We start from the raw sequence: 27073 nt of genomic DNA on the forward strand, positions 1-27073 counted from the left end.
CAATCATGCATCCTGAGGGCTGGCAGGAGTAGGAGGAGGACTAGACTCTGGTATGTCAAATCTTTACTACTATCACCCCCCTACCTGCATGCCATCACATACCCCCACCTTCAACCTCACTCCTATCACTCCACCACCTCCCACACACCCCACCATTACAACCCACCCCTCCCAAAACCAAGCCCTACATGCCAGACCAATGCATGGACACCCATCACAGACCTGCATGGACAACTATCACTAAAGCATGCACACTAGAGACAGTCACCCAGACCACCAAATCGCTATTCACACAAGGCAAAGCTGGCAGGGCAATAACAACCATACAGGGCAGCACACCCATGCACAAGATGTCACACGCAGAAATAATAACACTGCATTTACATCCCCACTACTCCCCCATCCAACGTCACTGGAGAGGAGGTGCCAGCAACATCCAGTCCACCCCCAGAAGAGGCCCACAGTGATGACAGCAGCTCTGGTCGCATGGATCTGGATGAACAACCCGGCTATCAGGGACCTCCGGACAGTCAGTTACCCAGGCACAGTCCCATACCACCACAGAGCCTCCCCCTCAGGAAACACCAGCCCAACACCCTCCCAGCGGGCCCATACCTCTGTTCCCAGGACACGTCAATCAGCAGTGTGTCCACCACTGCAGGGACCCCAGGACACCCCACAAACACAGGACGATCAGGGACCTGGGATCAGTGGCAGTGGGCACACAGTTCAGGGGACAGAGGCACAGGACAACAGGTAAGCTGGGAGGACTGCTGCGTGATAGGGGGAGGACAGGCCCAGTGAACCAACTCTCCAGGAGGCACTCACCGGCATCTTGGGAGCATACCACTATTCCCAGAAGACGATTGGCCAGATACTGTACAAGTTGCAGGGGACCCAGCAGCTGCAGGAGGGACGGTACCTGGGGATCAGGGAGGGCCTGAGGGACATCCACACCACCCTGGCCACCATGGGAGGGGTGCTGGCAGACATGGCCAACACCATGAGGGAGGCAGTGGCACACCAACGGGCTCCTGACACTAGCCACACTGATAAACAGCCCTCCATCTCCGCTGCTGCTAGTGGACAGGAGGCCCTGCCATAAGACCACCAGCACCCCTCCCCCTGCAGAAGGAGAACCACCCCGCAAACAATCCCTGCAATCCAGGCAGAAGCCAGAGAACATTGCCAAGACCCACACCAGGAAATAAGACTCTCCTGAATGTGTCCCATTCTGTCACCCTGTCCACCTTGAACTGCCATTGCGCCACTTCCTATGCCCCCTTGGACAATGCACCTGTGATACAAATAGAATGGACTCTACCCTGGACTTTCCTCCATCATCACCCCAGCCCTTTGCAATACCCCCTCCATTTATTAGCACTTAAATAAACACCCTTGGAAAAATACAAGTATGGAGTCTGTCAAATGATTGAACTGTGTATTCGTTTAACAAGCTGTAAACGTTGTAATTAAACTGTACAGTCATGTATACATAGGTAGGACCTGTAGTTGGCTGCAGTCAACACACGAGGACCCAGAGTGGGGCACAAATATCTGACAAAAGAGATGCCAAAGGGTACAGTAAGTGGCCATAGATTTAGGAGAATCTGCCTGCCATGTACAATGTCCAACACAAAACTGTCAATGGAAGGTGAAGTTACAGTGTCTTACCTGTGTGTCACTGGAAGTACTGTCATATGATTGCTGTTCTGTTGTCCTCATCCTCATCCTCTGCCTTCTCTTCTTCACTGTCCACAGGGTCCACTTCTGCCACACGACCATCTCCAGCCTTGTCCTCCTGCAGAAAAGGCACCTGGCGCCTCAAGGAAAGGTTATGCAACATGTAGCATGCCACTATGATCTGTCAGACCTTCTTGGGTGAGTAGTACAGGGATCCACCAGTTAGATGGAGGCAATGAAACCTGGCCTTCAGCAGGCCAAAGGTCCTCTTGATAATCCTTCTTGTCCGCCCATGTGCCTCATTGTAACGTTCCTCTGCCCTTGTCCTGGCATTCCTCACAGGGATCAGTAGCCATGAGAGGTTGGGGAAACCAGAGTCACCTGCAAATCTCGAGGGATACCTGTTAGACACACACTACCCCTTATGGCCAACACCATACCCGTACCCCAACATCCACTGGGTGGGAACCAGGGCTCACCAATTAGCCACACACTGTGCCTCTGGAGTTGAGCCACTACATATGGGATGCTGCTATTCCTCAGGATAAAGGCATCATGCACAGACCCAGGATACTTTGCATTGGCATGGGAGATGTACTCGTCCGCCAGGCACACTATCTGCACATTCATGGAGTGAAAGCTCTTTCGATTTCTGAACACCTGTTCATTTCTCCGAGGGGGTACAAATGCAATATGTGTACCATCAATAGCCCCAATTATGTTGGGGATATGTCCCATTGCATAGAAGTCAGCTTTCACTGTGGCAAAATCTTCCACCTGGGGGAAAACGATGTAGCTGCGCATGTGTTTAATCAGGGCACACAACACTCTGGTCAGCACTATTGAGAACATTGGCTGTGACATTCCTGCTGCCAAGCCCACTGTCACTTGGAAGGAGCCAGTTGCCAAGAAATGGAGCACAGATAGGACTTGCACAAGAGGGGGGATCCCGGTGGGCTGACGGATAGCAGATATCAGGTCAGGCTCCAATTGGGCACACAGCTCTGTGATTGTGGCCTTGTCCAGTCTATAGGTCAGGATAATGTGCCTGTCCTCCATTGTTGCCAAGTCCACCAGGGGTCTGTACATGGGGGATGTCTCCATCTTCTATTCATCCGCAGCGGTTGCAATCTAGGAGACAAAATGGGGAGCAGCTGGTCAGTATTCCACATTTCCAAACACTACATTGCATTGCATGTTGTGACTGTAACAGTATATTGTTGAATAGGCCCAAATGGTGCCCATGTGTACTGTGAAGCAGTTAGGTGCCATGGCCCGCCCCCCTCCCCCCCAAAATGCAATTCGCCTGGCTTGTGTGGATGGACATGTGGAAATTAGGTAATTCCGTTGACGTTGTGTGCCGTTGTGGGAGGCGGTCCAGTACCACCGTGCAACTCCTCATTGGTTGTCATTGGATCCCATGGGTTACAGTGGAAATGGTGATGTACGCCGGCGGTGACGGTACGCACTGCTGCGGACGTGACTGCCATTTTGTATCTGTTCACTCACTTGCTACCTGACCTTCAACAGGAGAGGACCTACACTGCAAGTGCTGCTGTGACCTGTGTCTGCAACCGACCATGGCTAGAGTCACTAGGGAAAGGGCCCCTGCCTTCATCGCTGCGGAGTTGGAGAGACTGGTGGATGGGGTCCTACCCCAGTACCGAATGCTGTATGGGCCTCCAGACCAACTGGTGAGTACTCTGTGAGCACGATGCATGGGGCATGAATGCATGGAGAGCTGTGTGTGAGGGCATCGTGTGGGGGGGGTTGGTGAAGGGCCGTGGGCAGTGTGCTGCATGTATTGGGGTCAATGTCTGTGCTAATGGGGATGTGAGGGCTATGGTGGGACATGAGTGTAACATGCCAGATGGTCTGACTGATACCTTTGTATGTGTGTATTTTTCTACAGGTCAGACCCCATCAGAAAAAGGGTATATGGCAGCCCATCGCAAAGGACGTGCGGACCCTGGGGGTCTATGGCAGGCGGAGCACCCACTGTCGCAAACGGTGGGAGGACCTGAGTCGCTGGGCAAGGAAGATGATGGAGGCCCAGCTAGGGATGGCCTCCCAATGAGGAAGGGGTGCCCGTCGAACCCTAACCCCCTGATGGCCCTCAGACTGGTGGTGGCCTCTCTGGAGCTGGACGGGTGTTTGAGGGCATCACAGCAGCCACAAGGGGGTGAGTACAGTTTCACAATATACTACTTGCGCATGGTGGGGTGGTCTCCGGGTGGGAGATGTGGGCCTGTTTTTGCCCCTATGCCAGGCCGGACATTGCAGGGTAGGTACCCTTTTGGGCAGGGTCTGATGTACACCACCTCCTACCAAGCTAGTAGCCATCCACTACTGGGCAGGGGTCTGTGGGTCTCAGGTATGCTGCATTTGGTGTTAGGTATCCCTCCCCATACCTTGGTGACTAGCATTGTGACTGTTAGTGCATTGCCTAGTGCGTAGGGCTGTTCCCTGTGTGTGTGTCGTGTACCCCAACGGTGGTGTTGTTGCCGCCATTGACCAAGTGTATCCTTTGTCTCTGCCCCTCCCGCTTTTTGTTTTGTCACCCTGTCCTTCTGTGCATTAGCATCATTGGCGGAGGAGGAGAGGCACCGGCGACGGAGGGAGTTGCATCCCACATGGCCCAGGAGGCCGAATCCACCGACGGTGAGGGCATCAGTGGGACAGAGGGCGAGGGGAGCTCTACGGCGGAGACAGAAGGGGACTGGTCTGAGAGTGATTCCTCCTCCGATGGAAGCTCCCTGGTGGTGGCAGGCACCTCTGTGGCCACCCCAACTACAGGTACAGCCACCACCCCTGTATCATCACCGCCCTCCCAGCAGCCCCTCAGCGAGTTTCCCGTGCCCGCTCACCCAGGAGGGTGGGCATCTCCTTTGCCCCAGGCACCTCAGGCCCTGCCCCAGTTATACCTGCTGCCCTGAGTGAGGAGGCTTTTGCCCTCCTGCGATCCATCTCTGTTGGGCAGTCAACCATAGTGAATGTCACCCAGGGGATGGCAGCCTATTTGCAACAAACAAATGCATTCATGGAGGGCATTCACTCTGGCATGGCGGCCCAACAGAGATCAGTCCATTCTCTGGCCTCTCTGATGCCAGCCATTGTCCCCGTTTCTAGCCTCCCCCCTCCAACTTCCTCTACCAAGTCCCATTCCATTCAACCCCAACCTATCCCAAGCACGCAGGCAGACCAGCATGCACCCAGGACAACACACAGGAGTGGCTCAGACAAACACAAGCACCACACATCATCCCACAGGCACTCACACAAACACCATCCAGATGCAGACATACCAACATCCACTGCCTCCACTGTGTCCCACTCCTCCTCCTCCTCGTCACCCTCATTCCAGTTCCATCTCCACTCACACCTGTATGCACTACATCCTCCTCCACTTTCACCATCACCAGCACACCTATCACTACACACCCCTCACTGGCAGTCACCACACCCACATCCATGCACACGTCCCCTGTGTCCTCTCCCACTGTGTATGTGCCCCCTCCTCCCAAAGTACCCAAACGCAAGCACTCAGACACTCAACAGCCATCCACCTCACAACGCCATCCAGCCCATGCACCTGCACCCAAACTCAGCAGACAGACACCTTTTACAGCCACTCCCTCTTTTTCCACTCCCAAACCTTCACCCTCTTCCCGCCCCAATGTCCCCAAGAAGCTTTTCCTCTCCAACGTTGACCTCTTCCCTACCTCTCCCCCCGTCATTCACGTTGGGCCAGGGTGGTGAGAACCCAGACGAGCACCTCAGCCACCCAGTTCACGGCCACAGTAGTGGCGACAGCTACTGCAGTTGGGAGAGGCTCCAGGGAACCAGGCAGCAGCACTGGAAGTGTTCCTGCACCAGGTGTGTCGAGGAAGGGCAAGGAGGTACCACCAGCTGCCAGTGTGAAGGGCAAGGAGGTACCACCAGCTGCCAGAGTGAAGGGCAAGGGGGAACCACCAGCTGCCAAAGGGAGGGACAATGGGCTTGCACCAGCAGGCAGGAAGGACAGGAGGTCTGGTGCTTATACAGAGCCCCCACCACCAACCATGGCAGTTCAGTCATTCGAGGCTGCAGGGGATGGGCTGGAGCCTCCCCCACCACTGCCAGCACCGCCACCAGCACCAATGTCTGCAGCAGCAGCCCCAGTGGACAGCCGTCCAAGGCTGCAGGCGAAGGGCTGGAGCCTCCCCCCACCACTGCCAGCACCGTCACCATCACCAGCACCACTGCCAGCAGCAGCCCCAGTGGGCAGCCTTCTGAGGCTGCAGGGGAAGGGCTGGAGCCTCCCCCCCACGCTGCCAGCCCTAACACCTGCCCGCCATTGCCACCACTGAGCAGCCATCACCACCGCCTGCCAGTGTGTAGTCCTGCCTCCATGGACTGTAGTGCGTCCTGGACCCTGCCAATCCTGTGGGTGTGACACCCAGGTGAGAGACTGTGACCTTGCACTCCCCAAGTGCTGCATCACAGGGCACAATGCCCCCTCCAGAACCAGTGGAAGAAGCCATCCACTCACCCCATCCTTGCATGGATGAAGCACACGGGGCACAAGCCCCCCTACAGAACCAGTGGAAGAAGCCATCCACTCACCCCATCCTTGCCAGGATGAAGCACACTGGGCACAAAGCCCCCTCCAGAACCAGTGGAAGAAGCCATCCACTCACCCCATCCTTGCCAGGATGAAGCACACTGGGCACAAGGCCCCCTTCAGAACCAGTGGAAGAAGCCATCCACTCACCCCCTCCTTGCCAGGATGAAGCACTCTGGGCACAAGGCCCCCTTCAGAACTAGCGGAGAAGCCATCCACTAGAGAGACTGTGGCTTTGCACTCCAGAGGACCAAGCAGTGGGCAAACCACCCACTTGAGAGACTGTGGCCTTGCACTCCCCAGGACCAAGCAGTGGGCAAACCACCCACTTGAGAGACTGTGGCCTTGCACTCCTCAGGATCAAGCAATGGGCAAACCACCCACTTGAGAGACTGTGGCCTTGCACTCCCCAGGATCAAGCAATGGGCAAACCACCCACTTGAGAGACTGTGGCCTTGCACTCCCCAGGATATCGCACAGGGCATGTGGCCCCCTCCAGGATGAGTGGCGTTGTACCATCTTCCGGCTGAGGTTCACCCCCATTCCCCGTTCCCCTGAGGTGCCTGTGTATTTTCGACCTGATGCCCCTGCAGTGTTCTCTCTGTGTTGTTGCAGGAATAAGGTGGGGTCTTGGCCTATGTGATGTGTCCGTGTGGCCCATGGACATTGAGGAATGAACAGTGTCCCTACATTTGTAAATATGTAAATACTTTTTTATTTGCATGCACGTATTTATACTATTTTGTCTTATTACACTCACTTTAATCAATTCCTTTTGTCCTTGCATTTTTCCTGAGGGGTACGGGGTGAATATGTAATGTTACTGCATCTGGTTGTGTGTGTGGTGTTGGGGGTGGGGGTGTTGCATGTTGCATGTGTGTGTCACTGTCTTCCCTCCTCCCATGTGTGCTAGGCGGAAGTACCATGGTCATCTTCGCCGGCATTGATGTTCGTAATGCAGAAAAAGGTATGCAAGCATAAGGAATACGTGGAACTCGAGCTCCATGGGATCGTGATTGTTCCTTGATTCTCCAGAGGTGAGTCATTTCCCTTCTGTGCAGTGTTTCTGCCGTGCTTTTGATGTCGTTGGTACCGCCCCGGAAAAGGTGGCAGATAGGCCTGTTTTAATACAGTGGGCAGAATATTGTCTTACACCTGGCTGTTGGCGGTTACTGCCGTGGTGCTTGTTGCTACCTCTGTGGCTGTCGGTGTGTTAAAGTGGCTGTTTGTTTTGCCAGTGTCCGCCGCGTTCATGATTCCATTTTTGTTACCGCTAGCCTGTTGCCGGTATTACCGCTGTTTTATCACCGACGGCCAGGGTTGTAATGAGGGTCTCCGTTCGTTAGATGAAAGTGGTTTCAGCAGCCATTTAACTATTATTTATTCCAAGCCCCATTAGTTTCAAGAAAATTTTAGATTTTGTGCTCTATAGAACAACAGAAAACACAAACATATATTTGCTTTTTCACACACTTTCAATCAGACGGTACAGGAACAAGTCAGCAAATAAAGACATTTCCACCGGCCATCGTATTGGAGGAAGAATAGTAACCAAATGGGCAGATTTACAAAGATTTAGCGCTGGTGCTCACATGTTGCAAATCCGCACAGACCCTCATACATGTTTTCTAACAGGTGCATTTTTGCATTTGCACCCGATTTCAAAGTTTGCCTGCTGCACATGTGAGTTTGCATTTGTCTGCATAGAAATATAATTAATGTATGTATTCTGGGTGTCTGGGCATTATCCATGCAAAATTCTCCCAAAACCAGCGCTACATGCATTTACAAAAGTCACACCGTGACATGAAGCAGCGTAAAAGAAGACTGCATGACAAAAATAGCACAGATTCAAAACAGAGGCAAAAAGTTGGGCTATTCAGTAGAGCAGAAGCACAACTTATAACTAAAGTCATTGGCAACAGCCATGGAGATTGTTTTTGTCGGGCAGACACTATGAATGAATATTTGCCTTGGTTAAAAATAAAGAACATAGAGGTGCAGGGTTTGAAAAAAGCTTCCTTTCCCTTAGGTGAATGGATCTTTTTGCTCCGGGAAGAATGTGGTAACCATGAAATAATCAATTCAATCCCAAACAACAATTTAACCACCATGACCCACGTGACCACGTAAGAAAACTCCAATCAATCAAAAGTTTCCAAGCTTTGTTTTATAACCACAAAGCCAAAGTCACATAAATCGTGCACAGAATCAAGTTATAGAGATAAATGGACACCATAGGCTGACCAAATCTACAAAACAAGTTTAATCTATTTAGGATTAACACCATTCGGCATTCAAGAAGAATAATACATATTAATAAAGCACTCCCTTGTGAGACAGATACACTATTCAGTATTTAAAGACATTAGTAAATTAATATGCACAAATTCAGATTACGGGGATTGGAACATGGGTTCTCCCTACTTGTAACCAAATTAGGAAAAGCATGTGTGGCAGCGGGCTAACACATGCAGGTAAAAATCTAAATGAAAAGACAAAAATAACTTGGGAAAACATCTAGCTCAGGCTAAGTTAGACTAACTAAAACAAAAGAGGCAGGTGTCAGCATGCTAACTCTACTCAAGAAAGCAGGTCAGGGGAAAATAACATATACATTTGAATATACCTCTCCTGGGTTCAGCATTCAATTCAGTTTTGTCAGCAAAGCATATAGATCATCAGCAAAGTCCATTAGAAGGACTATCAGGGGGAAAATGCAGAACAAGGGCTACACACTGAAATCAGGAAACGTCCAAGGAGACAAGTTCACAGAACAAGATTCAAGAGGGAACTGACTCACACAGCAAGAGTCAAGAGGGAACTACTTAACAGATCAAAAATAAATTGGGAACTGACTCAAACCTAGAATATCCATCCCTATTCTCAAACTCTCAAAGCAGTTCTATTGGTCAGTGTGATGAGTCCACATTATGCAAATGGGGCAATATCCAATAGAAATCATAACACAAGTTGAATTTAAAACATCAGGTAATTTTCTCAGGGTAGGTGTGAAGTCATCTCTCCTTTCAATGTGACTCCAATAGTTTAACAATTTGTACATCACTTGTTGCAATCCATTTTCCTTCCCATGGTACATAATGAATTTCTCCTTTCATATGTGAACAAGCAGTCAAACAATGGTACTGCTTTACTTTCCAGTCCTCATTTTCTAATGTTGCAATATCAAGGACACTTTGAATGAAATTTACACATAATACAATACAAATCATTAATAATCGTGTGAAATAACCCAATGGAAAAATTCATGTTTAAGAAAAAGAAATGATTCAACGTTTTATGCTCCTGCAAATATGAAAACTTCAGCCCTAATTATGTTAACACAGAAAATACAATGCATTAATATTGCCATTAATAAAACACACATAATATACAAACGTATGAATTCAGCATTAATAATATCTCATCAGAATGTGTAAAAGCAGTTCATGAGTAATTGCAGACTTTATTAAAACATCACATCAACTATGACAAAGATGTACATTTATTTGTCTGCTCATATGTAACCTTAAATTTATCAATCATAAATTATTATGAGTCCGTGGGAGGGAGGGATGGTAATATGGCATTGGAGTCTTTGGTCTTTGAGAAATTGTGGCGTTTATTGAAAAAAAGAATTACAAAAAAACAAGGAAATGTCTTTAGAACTGTCAAATTGCTTAATCTTTTTTGAGGTTAGATACACACCTTCCAATTGGGTCTTGTCTGAAGTTTGGTGGTAATAATTGTTTTCTCCTTTTTTCTGTTTCTTTCAGGTTTCCGGATGTACACCCGCCGACACCCTCGGAGGAAGAAAAGCAATGCAGTAGGTATAAGGGCCTTTTTTTCTGCATTAGACCATCACCAATACACCCAGTAGTTCTGAGGCATGCGGAGAAGAGAAGACACTCCAATCTAAATCCATGTTCCCCTCTCTGGGAAGTCGGGAATAAACAAACAAGTAAACAAAATGCTCACTGTCAATTAGCTAGGTGTATTTTATGCTTCTCCATGTGCTTGTTTATGTTATCTTTATGTTATGACCTTAAAAAAAAGGGAGGTACTTCTCAGACTCCTGATTGGCTTTTCTCTTATTTCGGCGTTCCTGTGAAAGTGTTGCGATATAGGGGAAGAATGTGAGTTTTGTTGGAGGGCAAGCTAGGGGGTCAATGGTATAAGGAACACTACCCAATAGTGTTTCTCCCCACCCATGTGAATCCCTGCCCCGTGATTATGGATAACAATAGCTGGCCACTCCCCCACTCACCATTGGTTGTCACAACTCTCCATGAGTTGTGGCGGGCATTTGCGCGATGCCAGATATCATTGAGTTCCACCAATCTTCAAACTAGGTATCTTCCTCATCTGGAGGCTCAGTGTCTCCTTGGCCCTCTTGTGTTCCGGACTCCTTCTTGGTGGTCTTGCCTTCACAGTTTCTCCTCTCTTCCCCCGTCTCCTCCTTCTTGCCCGTACTTCACTCTCTGCATCTTCCTGGATTCATCTTCCTTTCCGGTGCCTTGCTTCCCTTCAACCAATCAGCTTCCTTGCTTGGGAGATTGCTTCCGGTTTCTTGTGGCTGAAATCAAAAGTCCTTTGTTATTGTTGTTGTCAACTGAGGATTATGCGTGTTCTGATCAGCATTTTCTGTTTCTTTCTCTAGATGTCTCACTTGGGAAGCAGGAGCAGACTCCTGTAAGGGAGAGAATTCTAGTAGGGAGGGAATTACGGAGGGTGGTCCATCACAAAATTATATTCATTTCTACTATTAATAGCGTATTTTAATGATTAAAATATATTTTAACATTATTAAATCATATTAACACATTGTCAGGTCTGGTTGGCACAACACCACCATGGTAGGCACAATGTCTACCACAAATATAAACATGTACACTTTTAAAATACTTGTCAGTACAGCTTTTCTACAGTAGGCCTTTTAGCAGATTATATATATATATATATATATATATATATATATATATATATATATATATATATATATATATATATATAAATAAATACCAACTGCTGATATCTGGTACACTAAAAGCATTACAAAAATTCACGCCCCAACAGTCCCTCCTCTGATGGCAAAATATACCATCACAAAAAAGACACTCTTATTTCAATGAGCCAACTCAAAGCCTTGTGGTCTGGTAATGTAATGGCCTTGGCCTACAGAAATTCTCAATTCTCTTCAGGTTCTTGTAATAACTGCTCCTCATTTTCTCCATTTCAGTCTCTTCCCTCCTCTGTTTATTCTTAGCTCTTCGTACTTTCCAAAATCTGTATAACCTGTAACATCCAAGTGTGACTGTAGCACAGATGTCAACAATAAGCAAAGGTCTCAGGATCACCCTTACAATTCCCTTTCCCAAATCTCCAAACCATGATCTATCATCAGCAAATCCTTTACCTACAGTCTTCCAGATATTTGTCTCCTTCAGATCTTTCAGGTCATTTTTCAAATTTGCCATGTTTGATATAAATCTCCTTATCTCCTTACTTTTGTATGAATTGAACGTACAACAATGTTTTGCCTGTAAAACTTTGCAGACTCCCCCTTCCTTTGGCAATAAGATGTATAACGCAAGACGATTTTGCAAAACCATTTATCTCATAGCAACCATTTCAGTAAATTGCAAAATCAGTAGACATCTTGTCCAAATTTGTTGATAACTTTGTAATCTTGATATAATTTAAGATTGCACCCACTGAGGGAATAATGTCACCAAATACATCACTTGTAATCTCTGCTGCATTAGCTCCTCTTCTTGTCCAGGTTTTAGGTCTCTCCTACCAAACTGGATTGTCAAAATATGACCACATGGTAGATTTTTAGAAAAACTACCCTTAAATAACATGTACTATATCAGCCTTTCGGCAGCTTGTGATAGGCATTTTCCCACAGATGAAGCAAACACCTGGTATGGCATGGTCCTGTCCATTTAACATAAAATTCCAAAAACTTCTAAACAAAAACACATGTCTACATTCACTAGTCCCTACAAATATTGTTTCTGTCTTTGACTGCATCCTGTATATACATAGCTTCCCTATATGTTGCCAATCAAAAGCCAAGCGTCCTTTTGTATCACCATCTGCAAGATGTGTAGCATCTTTCTGCCAATCCTGTAAAATTACTTCTTTTTCTAATTTGGTTTTCATTGCTTTTGTCCTGTTATCCACTTGATTATTGAAATCCTTCTCTACTTCTGTGAGAATGCAGAATTATTCTTATGTGCATAAGCAATTCCAAAGGTTAGTGTTGGTTCAAAGAAACCTCCCACTACATCAATGTTTTTAGCTTTAGCTGTGGTACTCAAATGCTGGTTACTAGGCACAAAGGAAAACACAAGGTCCATATTGGAATAGAAATATTGACTATACTCTTGGTTATATAGGTGTGTTAATAGAAGACTACAAGAAATGGCACCAGTCAAAGGCAGGCTATGGTATCTGATTCCTTCCTTTACAGATGAAGGAATCTATGTACACACATAACAATCATGTACATCCATAGTTTCAATGTATTCATATAGTAACCAGTAGTATACATTATAAGCCAAATCTCCCTTTGCGCTGTCCAGATGAAACAATCTCTCATCTTTAAGCAATTAATCTCATTTTGTATGTGACTCCTCGTGCACTAGTGTAACTGTGCCCTCCACTTTGTCTTTCACAGACACCCTCAATGGATCTAGCCTTTTCAACGTAGCAGACTTTAGCCAGTCAAGTCTTCAAAGTTCCATTCATTTGCTTGACCAACCCAGATGCTTCAGGCCTGTAACTACAGTGCCATCTTTGCTCAATTTGTAATGCAGAACACAACAATTTTATTATCTCATTGTTGAAATGAGATCCTCGGTCTGATTCCAAAAAAGCTGGGAAACCAAACCTTGGGATAAACTCCCTTAAGATGAGCTTTGCAACAGTGAGGCTATCATTCCTGCAGACTGGGTAAGCCTCCACCCAATGTGAAAAGACCCACACCACCACCAACACATACCTCAATCCACACAAGCATCTCAATGAATACAAGTTGCTTTCGGTTGAAAGAGCCCCCCAATCTACCTATGTGGCTCAGGTTAACCACAGTGTGTTTCCCTACATTCATCTGTGACACACAGCTTCTGCAACCAATCAATCTGGGATTATACCATGTCTGTTTAAAAGTCCTAATCATGGCATCCCTGCCAATGTGTGCCTGCCCATGGTAATACTTTGCCATTGACGATAACAAGCTATTTGACAACACTGCTTTCCCTTCACTGGAAACCTCAAACATCATCTTCATCTCTCTGAACAGAGCCTGCTCTATTCCAACTTCTGCGTTCCTGTTCAGTCACCTCTTCCTGCAGTCTCTTAACCTCTTCCCAGGTTTCAACTTCTGTCATCAATAAACTTTGGTTTGCCTCACTGGAGCTACTTTCATTGCTCCATTCCTCATTAAAGGATGTACCATGGAGTGCACAATTTCTGGCCACTTGAACAGCATAGGCATTGCATACTGAGATGTAATCACTTGACTTTTGGTGTGCTGCACATTGGACAACTGCAGTTTTCATCAGCAACTGTATTGCTCTCAATAATTGATAGACCTTATCACCATTTCAGATAGGTGATCCAGAAGAGGTAATAAAACCTCGCTGGGACCATAACTGTCCGAAGTCATGAACAACACCAAATCCATATTGACTATCTACGAAAATGGTCACTTTAAGCTGTTCTGAAACACAGCATGCTCTAGTAAGAGCCACACATTTGGCTACTTCGGCAGAAAAGACTCCTTGAAGCCACAAAGCTTCTATCACTCCTGAGATTGTGCAAACTGCATAACCAGCACTCAGGGTTCCATCATTATTTCTTAAACAGGAGCCATCAACTAACATGACATAGTCATTCTCGTCTAAAAGAGTATCTTAAATATCGGGTCTTGGTTTGGTGCACAGTTCAGTCACATTGAGATAGACATGCTCCACTTCATCTTGATCATTAACATTTTCAACATTACTGGGCATAAGCATTGCAGGGTTCAACACGGTGCAACGTTTAATGTTCACATTTGCTGATCCAAGAATCAATTGCTCATAATGGGTGAAACATGCATTGATCAGATGTTGGGTTTTAATTTGTGTCAAAAGGACCTCGACAGATTGTGGAACTAAGACATTCAGGGGGTGTCCCATGATAATAGTTTCACACTGGGTAAGGCTGATACCGACCACAGCCATAGCCTTTAAACAGCCGGGTGAAGCAGCAGCTACGGGGATCCAGTGTAGCAGGAAAATTAAGCCACTGGTCTGTTGACTCCGTGTAGCTGTGTCAAAACAGAAAATGCACAACCATCACGTTCACAACAAAACAAAGAAAAACATTTATTATAATCAGGCATTCCTAGAGCTGGGGCTTGGTACAGGCTTTCTCTCAGCTCTGAGAAGACTTTCATGTATGTGCCATCAAATGGTATGGTTCAGACACCTCCTTGTGTGTCAGTTTCAACAATGCCTTGGACAACTAAGAAAAAATCAGGATCCGCTGTCGGCAGTAGTCAACCATTCCCAAAAACATCCTGACTTCTCTTTGTGTTAAATGGGATAATTTTCATGATTGTTGAGATTCTCTCTTGGGACACTTTTCTTGTGCCTTTCTCAATGTGATGAGTATTTCACCTCTCTTACAATACTGTAATTTTGCAGGGGACACTTTCTGGCCATTCTCACCCAAATGATTCAACAGGGCAATGGTATCTCTCCTACAAGCTTCACACTTGTTTGATGCAACCATCAAATCATCAATGTACTGCACTAGGACTGAATGGAATGGCATGTTCAGGGACTCTAAATTATTTTTTCAAAATCTGATTGAAAATGGATGGTGACTCTAAATACCCCAGTGGATTATGACACCAGGAATATACATGACTTCTGAATTTAAATGCAAATAAGTACTGGCTCTCTTCATGGAGCGGAAAGGAAAATAATGCCTGACACAAATCAATGACAGAGAACCACTCAGTTTCATAAGGAATCTGAAAAAAAATCACTTCAGGATTCGGTACCACTGGACAACATGGAACAAGGATCTCATTCACCTTTCTCAAATACTGGACTATGCATTATTTTCCATTGGGGTTCCGCAGTCCTAAAATAGGGGAATTACATGAGCTTCCTATGATCTCTAGAGCAGTGTCCTTGAAAACACTGCATTTGGCTTTACTGTGATTTTAAGTGGCTCAACTCCTCTATGAGTCCAATATCTTTCCCTGAAAAATCCCAAACTCTTACCCTAACTATCTCTTGTAACTCTTCAGGCAAATCCTTAATTGTCATCATTGGAACAACGAAACAAGAGGGTACATGTCATCAATTGTGCTGGACGTTTCATCATAACTATTTGTCTGAATTGCTGTTCCCTTGTGTGAACTTAATTTACACAACAGATCACTTCCTAACAAACTCATAGGACCCGAATCGCAAACCACAAATTGGTGCAATTCCTCAAATTACCCTATTTTGACAGGCATATGTTCTGTAGTCGGGTTAATTAACTGCTGATTTGCTACTCCTACCACCTGATCTCTTCTTCCTGACAGGGGCACATTTGGCACTTCTGAAGTTCTGACAGTGGAACGCATTGCTTCAGTGTTGACCAGAAATGAAATATTGTGTCCCACAACATTGCCATTTACATAGGGACCATGTTGATCTACCTTTAAGGATGCTGCAAACATGCATTCTTTCTCATCTGAACTGTCACTGTTATATGTTTCTAAAACTTTGTCATCACTGAAATCAGTTGAAACGGGTATTGTGTGATCAACTGATTCACATTTGCATTTGCTCCCTGATTAATGTTTTGCTGAGGAACCATCACCTGCTGTTGCATTTGGGCTTGAGGAACCTGCATTTGCTGAGGGACTTGAATCTGTTGGGGGACCTACATTTGTGGTAATCCAGTGGGAACAGTCACCTTTTGAATTTGGGGTCTTTGGACTCTATGCATTTGAACTTGACTATTGTCCACAGTCTAAGCAACGCCGCCATTTTGCACCAGATTATTTACATTACTGTAAGGACACTCCCACTTCCAACGCCCAAAACTACTGCTCAGCTTCTTCACTGACTGAACATCAGCCACATTACCACTCTGGTCTATCTGAACACTGCATCCTTTACCTCTAAACTGAGGCATATTGTTAATCTACTGTTACACACCTTGAAGTTCACTAGTGTTCACCATTACCTGCAGACTCTGTGTTCCTGCCTGGGCAGACTTAATTTGCATCATCATCGCTTTCTCCTTCAACTTTTCTGCTTCAATTCAATTTCTTCACTACAGTACTTAATATACTGCAGCACTTCATAATTCATTTTATTCTGCCAATCAAATGATTTTGAATCAAGCTGCCAATTTCAGGTTTCAATCCGTGCATGAATCTAAACACAAAATGACTCAATAACTTTCGGCTCAATAACTTCAGACCCACTATGCTGCTTGAATGCCTGCAGCAATCTCTCTTTATAAACATAAATCGACTCCTTTGTTTCCTGTAGTGTCCTATCCACTCTTTGCCAACCAACATCCTTTGGGGAAACTTTCTTCTTCGGAAACTCAATCACTTTATAACAACCTTTCATCACCTCTTCAGATGGCACACTAGTTACTGGATCTCTCGGCGGTTCACGAGTTGGCCAATCCACACTCCACTTGCACTCAACCCACAAATCGACTGGAACCACAATGTCAAACAAGGTGCTCAAATCTTCCCACATGCACTTTGAAAGTTTCACAAACCTCTCTGTTGCTTATACCACTCTACTGTTTTCTCTCTCAATCTTGGGTAATCATTTGTGAATGACACTATGGGGGTCATTCCGACCCCGGCGGGCGGAAACCGCCCAAACACCGCCCCGCGGTCAAATGACCGCGGGGAGCATTCTAACTTTCCCGCTGGGCCGGCGGGCGATCGTCAAAAGATCACCCGCCGTCCCAGCGGGAAAGCCCAAGCAAAGAGGAAGCCGGCGGATTTGCTGGGGTGCGACGGGTGCAATTGCACCCGTCGCAATTTTCAGTGTCTGCTAAGCAGAAACTGAAAATCTTAATGGGGCCCTGTTAGGGGGCCCCTGCACTGCCCATGCCAGTGGCATGTGCAGTGCAGGGGCCCCCAGGGGCCCCACGACACCCATTCCCGCCAGCCTCTTCCTGGCGGTGTAAACCACCAGGAACAGGCTGGCGGGAAGGGGGTCGGAATCCCCATGGCGGCGCTGCTTGCAGCGCCGCCATGGAGGATTCCTTTGGCCAGGGGAAAACCGGCGGGAAACCGCCGGTTTCCCTTTTCTGACCGCGGCTTTACCGCCGCGGTCAGAATTGGCCAGGAAGCACCGCCAGCCTGTTGGCGGTGCTTCCGTGGTCGTTGGCCCTTGCGGTCAATGACCGCCAGGGTCAGAATGACCCCCTATGTCACTTCTACTCCATGGGACATGTACATAACCTCCACCTGGAATCTCTCTCATTGATAGCATTTTTACACTATCATCAGCTTGATTTGCTCTAGCCGGTGGCACATTCTTTTTTGCTTTCTTCTGATCTCTTTTCTTTGCCCATCTGCCTTCCCATTTATCTGATGCTCCCCAAGTAAAAATATTCAAAATTAGAGGCAGATTTAAGAGCCCCTAGCGCCAGATTAGCATAATTTGTTTCCGCTAATGTGGCCCAACGATGCCAGAATTGCTGCGCCAAATTTACAAAGTGACCCAATGCATGCATTGTACCTGTGTACTGTTCAGGGTTAGCGCCCACATTTTGGTGCCAACCCTGAACAGTACATCAATAGCATCAAAAATGTTGATGCTATTGCTCCCCCCTCTGTGCCATGGTGTGCCGTATCTTAGATATGGTGCACACATGGGGGTGGTAGGGAGGCGCTAAGGGGTGTAAGAAAAGTGGGGCTGCACTTGGTGCAGCACCACTTTTCTTAAATCTGCCCCTTAATTCTTTAATGTGCATTCTCATGCCGGGTGACCTCATGTTTACAATGTCTTTGGAACTGAATTCTAAGCTGTAACTCCATCTCAAAGACTTGATTTCTCTAAATCCACATCATATTTTTTAGGCACTTCCACTAATTTCTCATACGTCTGTCCTGCTCAATTTGTAACGTCTTTGCACATGAACCGCAATTCTTCTTCATTGTATGTATCCAGTCTTTATAACTCAAGTGTACCCTCAATTAATTAATTTAATTCCAATTTTAATCTTGGCACATTCACTGTTCTGTCTCTCTCTGGGATCTCTTCTGCCACTATTGTTTACCGTACCTGTTGCTCCACTAAAACTGTCTAACCACTTAGTCAATTGCTGTGCTGAAAATCCTTGCAAACTGATGTTGCTTCCCTAGGTCAGATTCTGGAGGGTACTACATGGCACCCTTACAACCTATACTTGCATAGACATGTGTGTAACTGGAGTTCCTGGAGGACATCTCAAATACATTAATGGACCTGTTCGGTCTAACATCTGGTTGGGATCTGAAATTCGCATGGGGGTCAAAGCTAGAACAGACATAGCTAACCTTTCCATTTCTGAATTTATTCAGCACACTAATCTCTGCGTATCGCATGGTGGTGAAACTCCTGCAGACACTGGATTTGGAGTTTGGAGGCTACTCTCAGTATTACCTGGAGCATTTAATGGGACAATTAGACCTATGGTTATGGGGACTGTCAATGCTTCTGGTCCTGTCAGATTTGTCTGATTCTGCAGAATCATTCCTGCACTTTGACCTATCAGTACTGTACTGAAAGTCTGTCCTGATTAATTTGGGGCTATATTTGGGGTTGTTGGTACTGGAGAATACATGGGCATTGTCTGTCTCTGATTACAATTTTGCATGGGTGCTGTCACATTATGCGTTGATTCCATCTGAATCAACGCAAAAATGAATAATGTTTGTACTTGGCATTACCTGATTCATGTCTGGGCTCATAATTTGCTGTGCTGTATTAACAACAGGAACTGCAGGATAAACAGTGGGTACCTGCATCACTGAGCTGACAGATTAACCAGTCACGGTTCGCAGGAGGGGAAAGGGGTGGGGTGGTGCATGTCAGGAGGTGGGAGGAACGAAAAAATATATATAATAATTTTTTTAGAAAATGTACTTTTCTTGTCGTGCCGCAACGTTCCAATCCACTCCTCTGCCTGCCAGAAACTGTAGGCACAGGCTACCAGCCTGCCCTGCCACCAATCCTAACGCTGCTTTCATGCTGCTGGCAGCATGAAAGCAGTGTTAGGATTGGACGGAGCGCTCTAGCTGGGCACTCCGAGGCAGAGTAGAAGTCTCTGTCTGCTGTCTCCAACCCGGCAACACAGTGACAGGTTGGAAAGAGCCTAGTGCACATGTGTGTTTAGCCCGCCCAAGAGGGCTGGCCAAACATACATGCACATTGAGGGGAGTGCTGTGTACTCTCCATAGGTCCCTCTCACGTCCCATGGCCCTTCCCCTTTTACAACAAAACCATAATAAACTATGTTTATTACGGTTTTGTTGTAAAAAGTTTGCAGCTGTTTCTGCTGGCAGGGGGCGATGCTCCTCTCCCATAGCGGAGGAGTCGCCCCTGAGATGAACTCGGGACCGCCTGAACTGGACTCTGTGAAGCTGGAGCTGTGGGCACACTGGGGGACTACATTCTGTACTACTATCTCAACTGCATGATATGGCAGGGGATGATTCATTAAAAGCTGATTTATAAACTTGTCTTTTGAGTCACTGTCATGTGCAGCTGTCCTTTTACTATCATCCACTGTCTGCTCAGTCTTTTCTGTCTGCTTCTTTTTTGCTTTAGGTTTTGTACTACCATCCCCTTCCTTTGTAATAGCTGGAAACATTCTCATCACATCTAATGTTTATTTTCTTCACATTTTCTGTTTTTCATCCCATCTAGCTTCTGCTCGTGTCTTCTCTGCTCTCCTCATTCTGCTCTGAATTTTTTCAATTTCTTTTTGTCTCGCAACAAGTTCTAAAGTAGCTAGAGCTTCAAACTGTGCAGGTCTTGGAGGAGGCTTCAATTTGTACAAAACTGTGCTCAACTTTTCTAAAATTCTCAAATTAAAGGTTCCATAACATGGGAAAGCCAATGAACCCTCTTTCTCTGTGATCTTACACTACTGTTTAACCCAAATCCTGCTGAAACTCCTCTTGCCTCTGTCACTTCATATGTTGGTGTTCCTTCAGGGGCTGTCTGCTCACTCTCCTTAACTGGAATAAACACATCTCATCTCAGCGCACTTCTTAAAGCTTTAAAAAACTTCATTTTTACTCTAATTCTAATCAATAATATGAATTTCAATTAAACCACGAAGTAAATCCAATCCCATAATTATTTTCGTGAGCTGTTCTCAAGCAATGGCAACGCAGTACTGTCCACCAATACGTACGCAGATTTCTCATTAACCTACCAATCACAGTGCGACACAATTGACGTCACACTCACTTCACTCTGCAGATGCTAATCGCTTTGCAACTATCACCGACACAGCTCACACATACACTAATTGAAAAATACTGCGAGCACTAGAAAAAACAAAAAACTGTCTGCTCACTATGGGTAGGTTTCAAACACTTTGAAAGCTGTACAGCTTACACATCCAACTGTGGCTATCACAGTTACACAAATAAGACTTGACCAGCAAATCTCACCCTAGTTGATATGGATCCTCCATGTGCACTCAGGATTCACCTTAAACCAACCAACAACTCACACTCACTCAAGGAAAACTATGGGTATTGTCAATAAAGCCTGTGTGGGAGCAGGCTAACACATGCAGGTAAAAGTCAAAAAGAAAAGACAAAAATTATTTTGGAAAGCATCTATCTCGGGCTAAGTTAGGCTAAATAAAACAGAGGCAGGTGTCAGCATGCTAACTCTACTCAAGAAAGGAGGTCAGGGATAAATAACATTTACATTTGAATATACCTCACCTGGATTCAGCATAAAATTCAGTTTCTTCATCAAAGCATGTAGATCATCAGCCAAGTCTGTTACAAGCACCATCAGGGGAAAAAGTGCAGAACATGAGCTGCTCATAAAAATCAGAAAATATCCAAGGGGAGAAGTTCACAAAATAGGATTCAAGAGGGGACTGAGTCACAGAGCAGAGCAAGAGTCAAGAAGGAACTACTTAACAGAAAAAAAAATAAGTGGAAACTGACTCAAACTTAGGATGTCCAACTCTATTCTTAAAATTTCAAAGCAGTTCATTTGGTCAAATTGGATGACTCCACATTACACAAAAGGGGCAATATCCAATAGAAATCATAACACAAGGTGAATTTGAAACATCAGAGAATTTTCTCAGGGTAGGTGTGAAGTCATTTCTCCTTTCTATGTGACTCCAATAGTTTAACAATTGTACATCACTTGTTGCAATCCACTTTCCTTCCCATGGTAGATAACAAATTTCTCCTATCACATGGGAACAAGCAGTCAAACAATGATACTGCTTTACTTTCCAGGCCTTATGTTCTAATGTTGCAATATCAAGGACACTGTGAATGAAACTTACACATAATACAATAGGACTCTTTACTAATCATGTGAAACAACCTAGTGGAAAAATAAATTCATGTTAAAGAAATTACTTGACATTTTATGTTGCTGCAAATATGAAAACTTCATGCCTAGTTATGTAAACACAAGAAATACAATACATTAATATTGTCATTAATAAAACACACATAATATACAAATTAATTCAGCATTAATAATATCTCGGCAGAATGTGTAAAAGCAGTTCCTGAATAATTGCAGACTTTATTAAAACATCACATCCATTATGACAAAGACTTGCATTTATTTTTCTGCGCACCTGTAACCTTAAACTAATTAATCATTATAAATCATATTAATTTCTACTATTAATAATTCATCCCAACAGTTTCAAGCTAACATAATTTATGCATTGTGATGATATGATGTTGTTTAACCTTTTGCATTGCAGAGTTTTAATCTTAAAGACTTATGTTTAGCATGCATATAAATACTGTTCACATGCTAAGTACTGCTGCAGGTTTCCAGACTGTGTCAGGGTGTGGTCCCCTTCCAAGGCCTTCTAGAAGCTTTCCCTGCAGCATGCCTGGGTGTTGTTTGTGGGCTGGGCCAAGACTCTATATAAGGGAGCCAGCCCAGCTCCACATGCTCACTATTCAGAGGTCCCGGTGCAGAGCAGCAGCAACTTCCTGAGCTCCTGTTCCGGTGGCCTACTTTGATCTTCCAGGCCTCTGCCCTTCATTCTACATTGGTGATCTTTAATCAGGGCGGTAAGACGGAGGTTGGGCTGGGCCCCCGATCCCGTTATCGAGGGCGCTCGAATTCTTGGGCCTAATTCTTGCATGATAAACAAATTACCCTTGCGCGTGTGAATGTGCACTTGGGCGTTTCTTGGCATTTGCATGCTGTTTTTCGAATCGGCAAGACGCGCGATTCTTTCCTCTTGCTTAATTCATGTTATTCATTGTGCACTATCATTCCTTGGCATTTACATGGTAGCATTCGAATCGGCAAGACGCGCGATTCTTTCCTCGTGCTTCATTCATGTTATTCATTGTGTGCTATCATTCCTTGGCATTTACATGGTAGCATTCAAATCGGCAAGATGAGCGATTCTTTCCTCGTGCTTAATTCATGTTATTCATTGTGCGCTACCATTCCTTGGCAGTTACATGGTAGCATTCTAATCGGCAAGAAGCGCAATTTGTTTTCTTGTGCTTTAACCCTTGATATTCATTGTGCGCCACCATTCCTTGGCAGTTACATGGTGGCCTTTGAATCGGCAAGACGCGCAATTCGTTTTCTTGTGTTTTAACCCTTCATATTCATTGTGCACTACCATTCCTTGGTAGTTACATGGTGGCCTTCAAATCGGCAAGATGCGCGATTCGTTTTCTAGTGATTTAACCCTTGGTATTCATTGCACGCTACCATTCCTTGGCATTTACATGGTATCATTCGAATCGGCAAGACGCGCGATTCTTTCCTCGTGCTTCATTCATGGTATTCATTGTGCGCTATCATTCCTTGGCAATTACATGGTGGCATTCAAATCGGCAAGACGCGCGATTCTTTCCTCGTGCTTAATTCATGTTATTCATTGTGTGCTACCATTCCTTGGCAGTTACATGGTGGCATTCGAATCCGCAAGACGCAGGATTCTTTCCTCGTGCTTAATTCATGTTATTCATTGTGCGCTACCATTCTAAGGCATTTACTTGGTAGTACTTAAGTTGACAAGTCGCATGATTTATTCCTTGAATCTACGTTGTGTTATTCATGGTGCACAATCCTTCTATGGTGTTTACTACCTATGTGAAAATCTGCAATGTGCGCAATTCATGTTCCAACATTTTGAGAGAACAAAAGGTCAGAGTTCTAGATGTAATGTTGTGTGTTCCTAATATGTATTCTCAAAAAGGATTCATAAGATGATTCAGAACTTATTCAGATTTTTTTCCTGATTCTCATGCAATGAAAAGTACTTGAATTTGAAAGTTTCATTTAACCTCTCTTGATTCCCTCACAGGTATCCAGTCATCTTGAAGCCTAGTCATTTTAAGTTTATTCTTAGGTTGTTCATGTTTTCAGAATGATGATGCTTAGAGTCATAGCCTAGTACTGATTTCATAAGATGTAATTTTGATGTTGTGTGTTTTAACCTTTTGCTTCTTACAGGTCTCCTTCCCAGCTGTTCCCTTCCTAATCCCCTTTTCCCCACTTGGACTCTCTTAGACTGTGACAAATCTAATCAGAGTATTGGAGCTCTCTTGTGGTGAAAGTGTTGGGAACGTGCGCAGACCCCGAGGATCTGGTGACTCTGACAGAATAGTGAGCCCACAAATTATTATCCTCCTGGTTTGTGTATGTTCTCAGCATGGCCACACTGGACGAGCTAGTCAAGGCTATCACCCAGCTCCAGGCAGAGGTGGTATCATCAAAGGATTTGGCAACTAGCCTAGCTGAGAGAGTGAGTCAGTTACAGGTTAAGGTAGAGAAGAAGGAACAAAGTCCCACAGGTGTGTCTTGGCCAGGTATTTCTTCTCAGACTTCTGGAGGTAATCCGACAAACATTTCCCTCAATGTTCCTTCAGCCATTCCTTTAGCTCCCCCAGAACGTTTCTCAGGTGACCCCTTGAAAGCACAATCTTTCCTGGTTCAAGTGGAATTACACTTCACCTGCGTACCACATACTTTCCCCGATGCCTAGTCCAAAGTAGCTTTCTTGCTATCATATCTGTCTGGAGTTGCAGCTACCTGGGCTATTCCTCTTGTGCGTAAAGATAGTCCCCTGTTGTACAACTGGAGAAATTTTGTTCGTGAGTTTGAGAGAGTTTTTGATCGTAGAACTGTAACACTGTCAGCAGATTGTGAATTATTAGACTTACGCCAAGGGAATCAGGACTTAGGGGGTCATTACAACCCTGGCGGATGTTGTTAAAGCTGCGGTAATACCGCAAACAGGCCGGCGGACAAAAAAAGGGAATTACGACCCTGGCAGAAACCGCCAACTAAGACAGCCACTATAACACACCGCCCGCCACGGCGGTACAGACAAACAGCGCGGCGGACACCGCCAACAGACAGGCGGAAGACAATGTACCGCCCACACTATCACAACACACCAATCCGCCACCTTTTCCGGGGCGGATTCACCGTGGATAAAAACACGGCGGAAACAGCTTTTGCTATGGGAAAACGCTCACCTCAACACATCCCACGAGGAACGAGGACACCATGGAGCCGGAACTACAAATACTCCCAGCCCTTGCATTCCTGCTCACCTACGACCAACAGCGACGTAGGCGCAGAACATACCGGTGAGTACTGCACCTACGACACGGGGAGGGGGGAGGCAAAAGTTAGGGGGACACCCACCAAACACCCCAACCCTCGCATATCACAACATACACACCAATGCAGTCACAAAAATCACAGTAACAACCCACAATCCCCCCGGAAGAATGGAAACACAAAGCGAATTGCGGTCAAACTTTGTATTGTGCCAATATAGTACTCATAAAAAAATATACTGATATATATCACAAAATCTGTCAAAAATAAATGTACAATACAAGAAGTAGTGCAGATATGTACACAACAATGTCCGTGCACAAGCAGTCCAAAAATGCATGGGCGAGGCCCACAATAGATACCTGACCAAAATCCGAGAGGACACTGCCGGGGCATCAGATAGAAACAATACAGGCACCTCAGGGGGAAGGGAAGAGGGGGCACCTCAGCCACATGAATGCGAAGCCAGATCCACGACGGGGCTCCATGCCCATTGATGTATCCTGGGGAGTGCAAAGCCACAGTCTCTCAAGTCTTTTCAGTGGGTGGGTTGCCCACTGTGCCATCCTGGGGAGTGCAAAGCCACAGTCTCTCAAGTCTCTACAGTGGGTGGTTTGCCCACTGCATTATCCTGGGGAGTGCAAAGCCACAGTCTCTCAAGTCTCTACAGTGGGTGGTTTGCCCACTGTGCCATCCTGGGGAGTGCAAAGCCACAGTCTCTCAAGTCTCTACAGTGGGTGGTTTGCCCACTGCATTATCCTGGGGAGTGCAAAGCCACAGTCTCTCAAGTCTCTACAGTGGGTGGTTTGCCCACTGTGCCATCCTGGGGAGTGCAAAGCCACAGTCTCACAAGTCTCTCCAGTGGGTGGGTTGCCCACTGTGACATCCTGGGGAGTGCAAAGCCACAGTCTCTCAAGTCTTTTCAGTGGGTGGGTTGCCCACTGTGCCATCCTGGGGAGTGCAAAGCCACAGTCTCACAAGTCTCTACAGTGTGTGGGTTGCCCACTGTGCCATCCTGGGGAGTGTCAAACCACAGTCTCTCAAGTCTTTTCAGTGGGTGGGTTGCCCACTGTGCCATCCTGGGGAGTGCAAAGCCACAGTCTCTCAAGTCTCTACAGTGGGTGGTTTGCCCACTGCATTATCCTGGGGAGTGCAAAGCCACATCTTCGCAAGTAGATGCAGTTCTCTACTGGTACTGGGTGGGACTGGTGCCCAGACTGGATGAGTCTCCCCGTGAAAGTACATGTCCTGTCACAGTCCCAGCTGCACATGGGAGAACGATGCCTGATGTGCCGGACTATTCATACCCACACGGTCTTTGGCCTGTTCAGCGGTCTTCACCATGGCAGTCTTTGCCCTGTTCAGCGGTGCTTTGACATGGCGGTCTTGGCCTTGTTCGTCTTCACCATGGCGGTCTTTGGCCTGTTCAGCTGTGCTTTGCCATGGCGGTCTTGGCCTTGTTCAGCGGTCTTCACCATGGCGGTCTTGCTTGGCCTTGTTCAGCGGTCTTCACCATGGCAGTCTTTGGCCTGTTCAGCGGTGCTTTGCCATGGCGGTCTTGGCCTTATTCAGCGGTCTTCACCATGGCGGTCTCTGGCCTGTTCAGCGGTGCTTTGACATGGCGGTCTTGGCCTTGTTCAGCGGTCTTCACCATGGCGGTCTCTGGCCTGTTCAGCGGTGCTTTGACATGGCGGTCTTGGCCTTGTTCAGCGGTCTTCACCATGGCGGTCTTTGGCCTGTTCAGCGGTGCTTTGCCATGGCGGTCTTGGCCTTGTTCAGCGGTCTTCACCATGGCGGTCTTTGCCCTGTTCAGCGGTGCTTTGCCATGGCGGTCTTGGCCTTGTTCAGCGGTCTTCACCATGGCAGTCTTTGCCCTGTTCAGCGGTGCTTTGCCATGGCGGTTCTGGTACGGATATTGGTGTGTGGCATGACGAACTCCAAA

This window comes from Pleurodeles waltl, chromosome 1_1 (genome assembly GCF_031143425.1).
Source record: "Pleurodeles waltl isolate 20211129_DDA chromosome 1_1, aPleWal1.hap1.20221129, whole genome shotgun sequence".
NCBI classification, from domain to species: Eukaryota; Metazoa; Chordata; class Amphibia; order Caudata; family Salamandridae; genus Pleurodeles; species Pleurodeles waltl.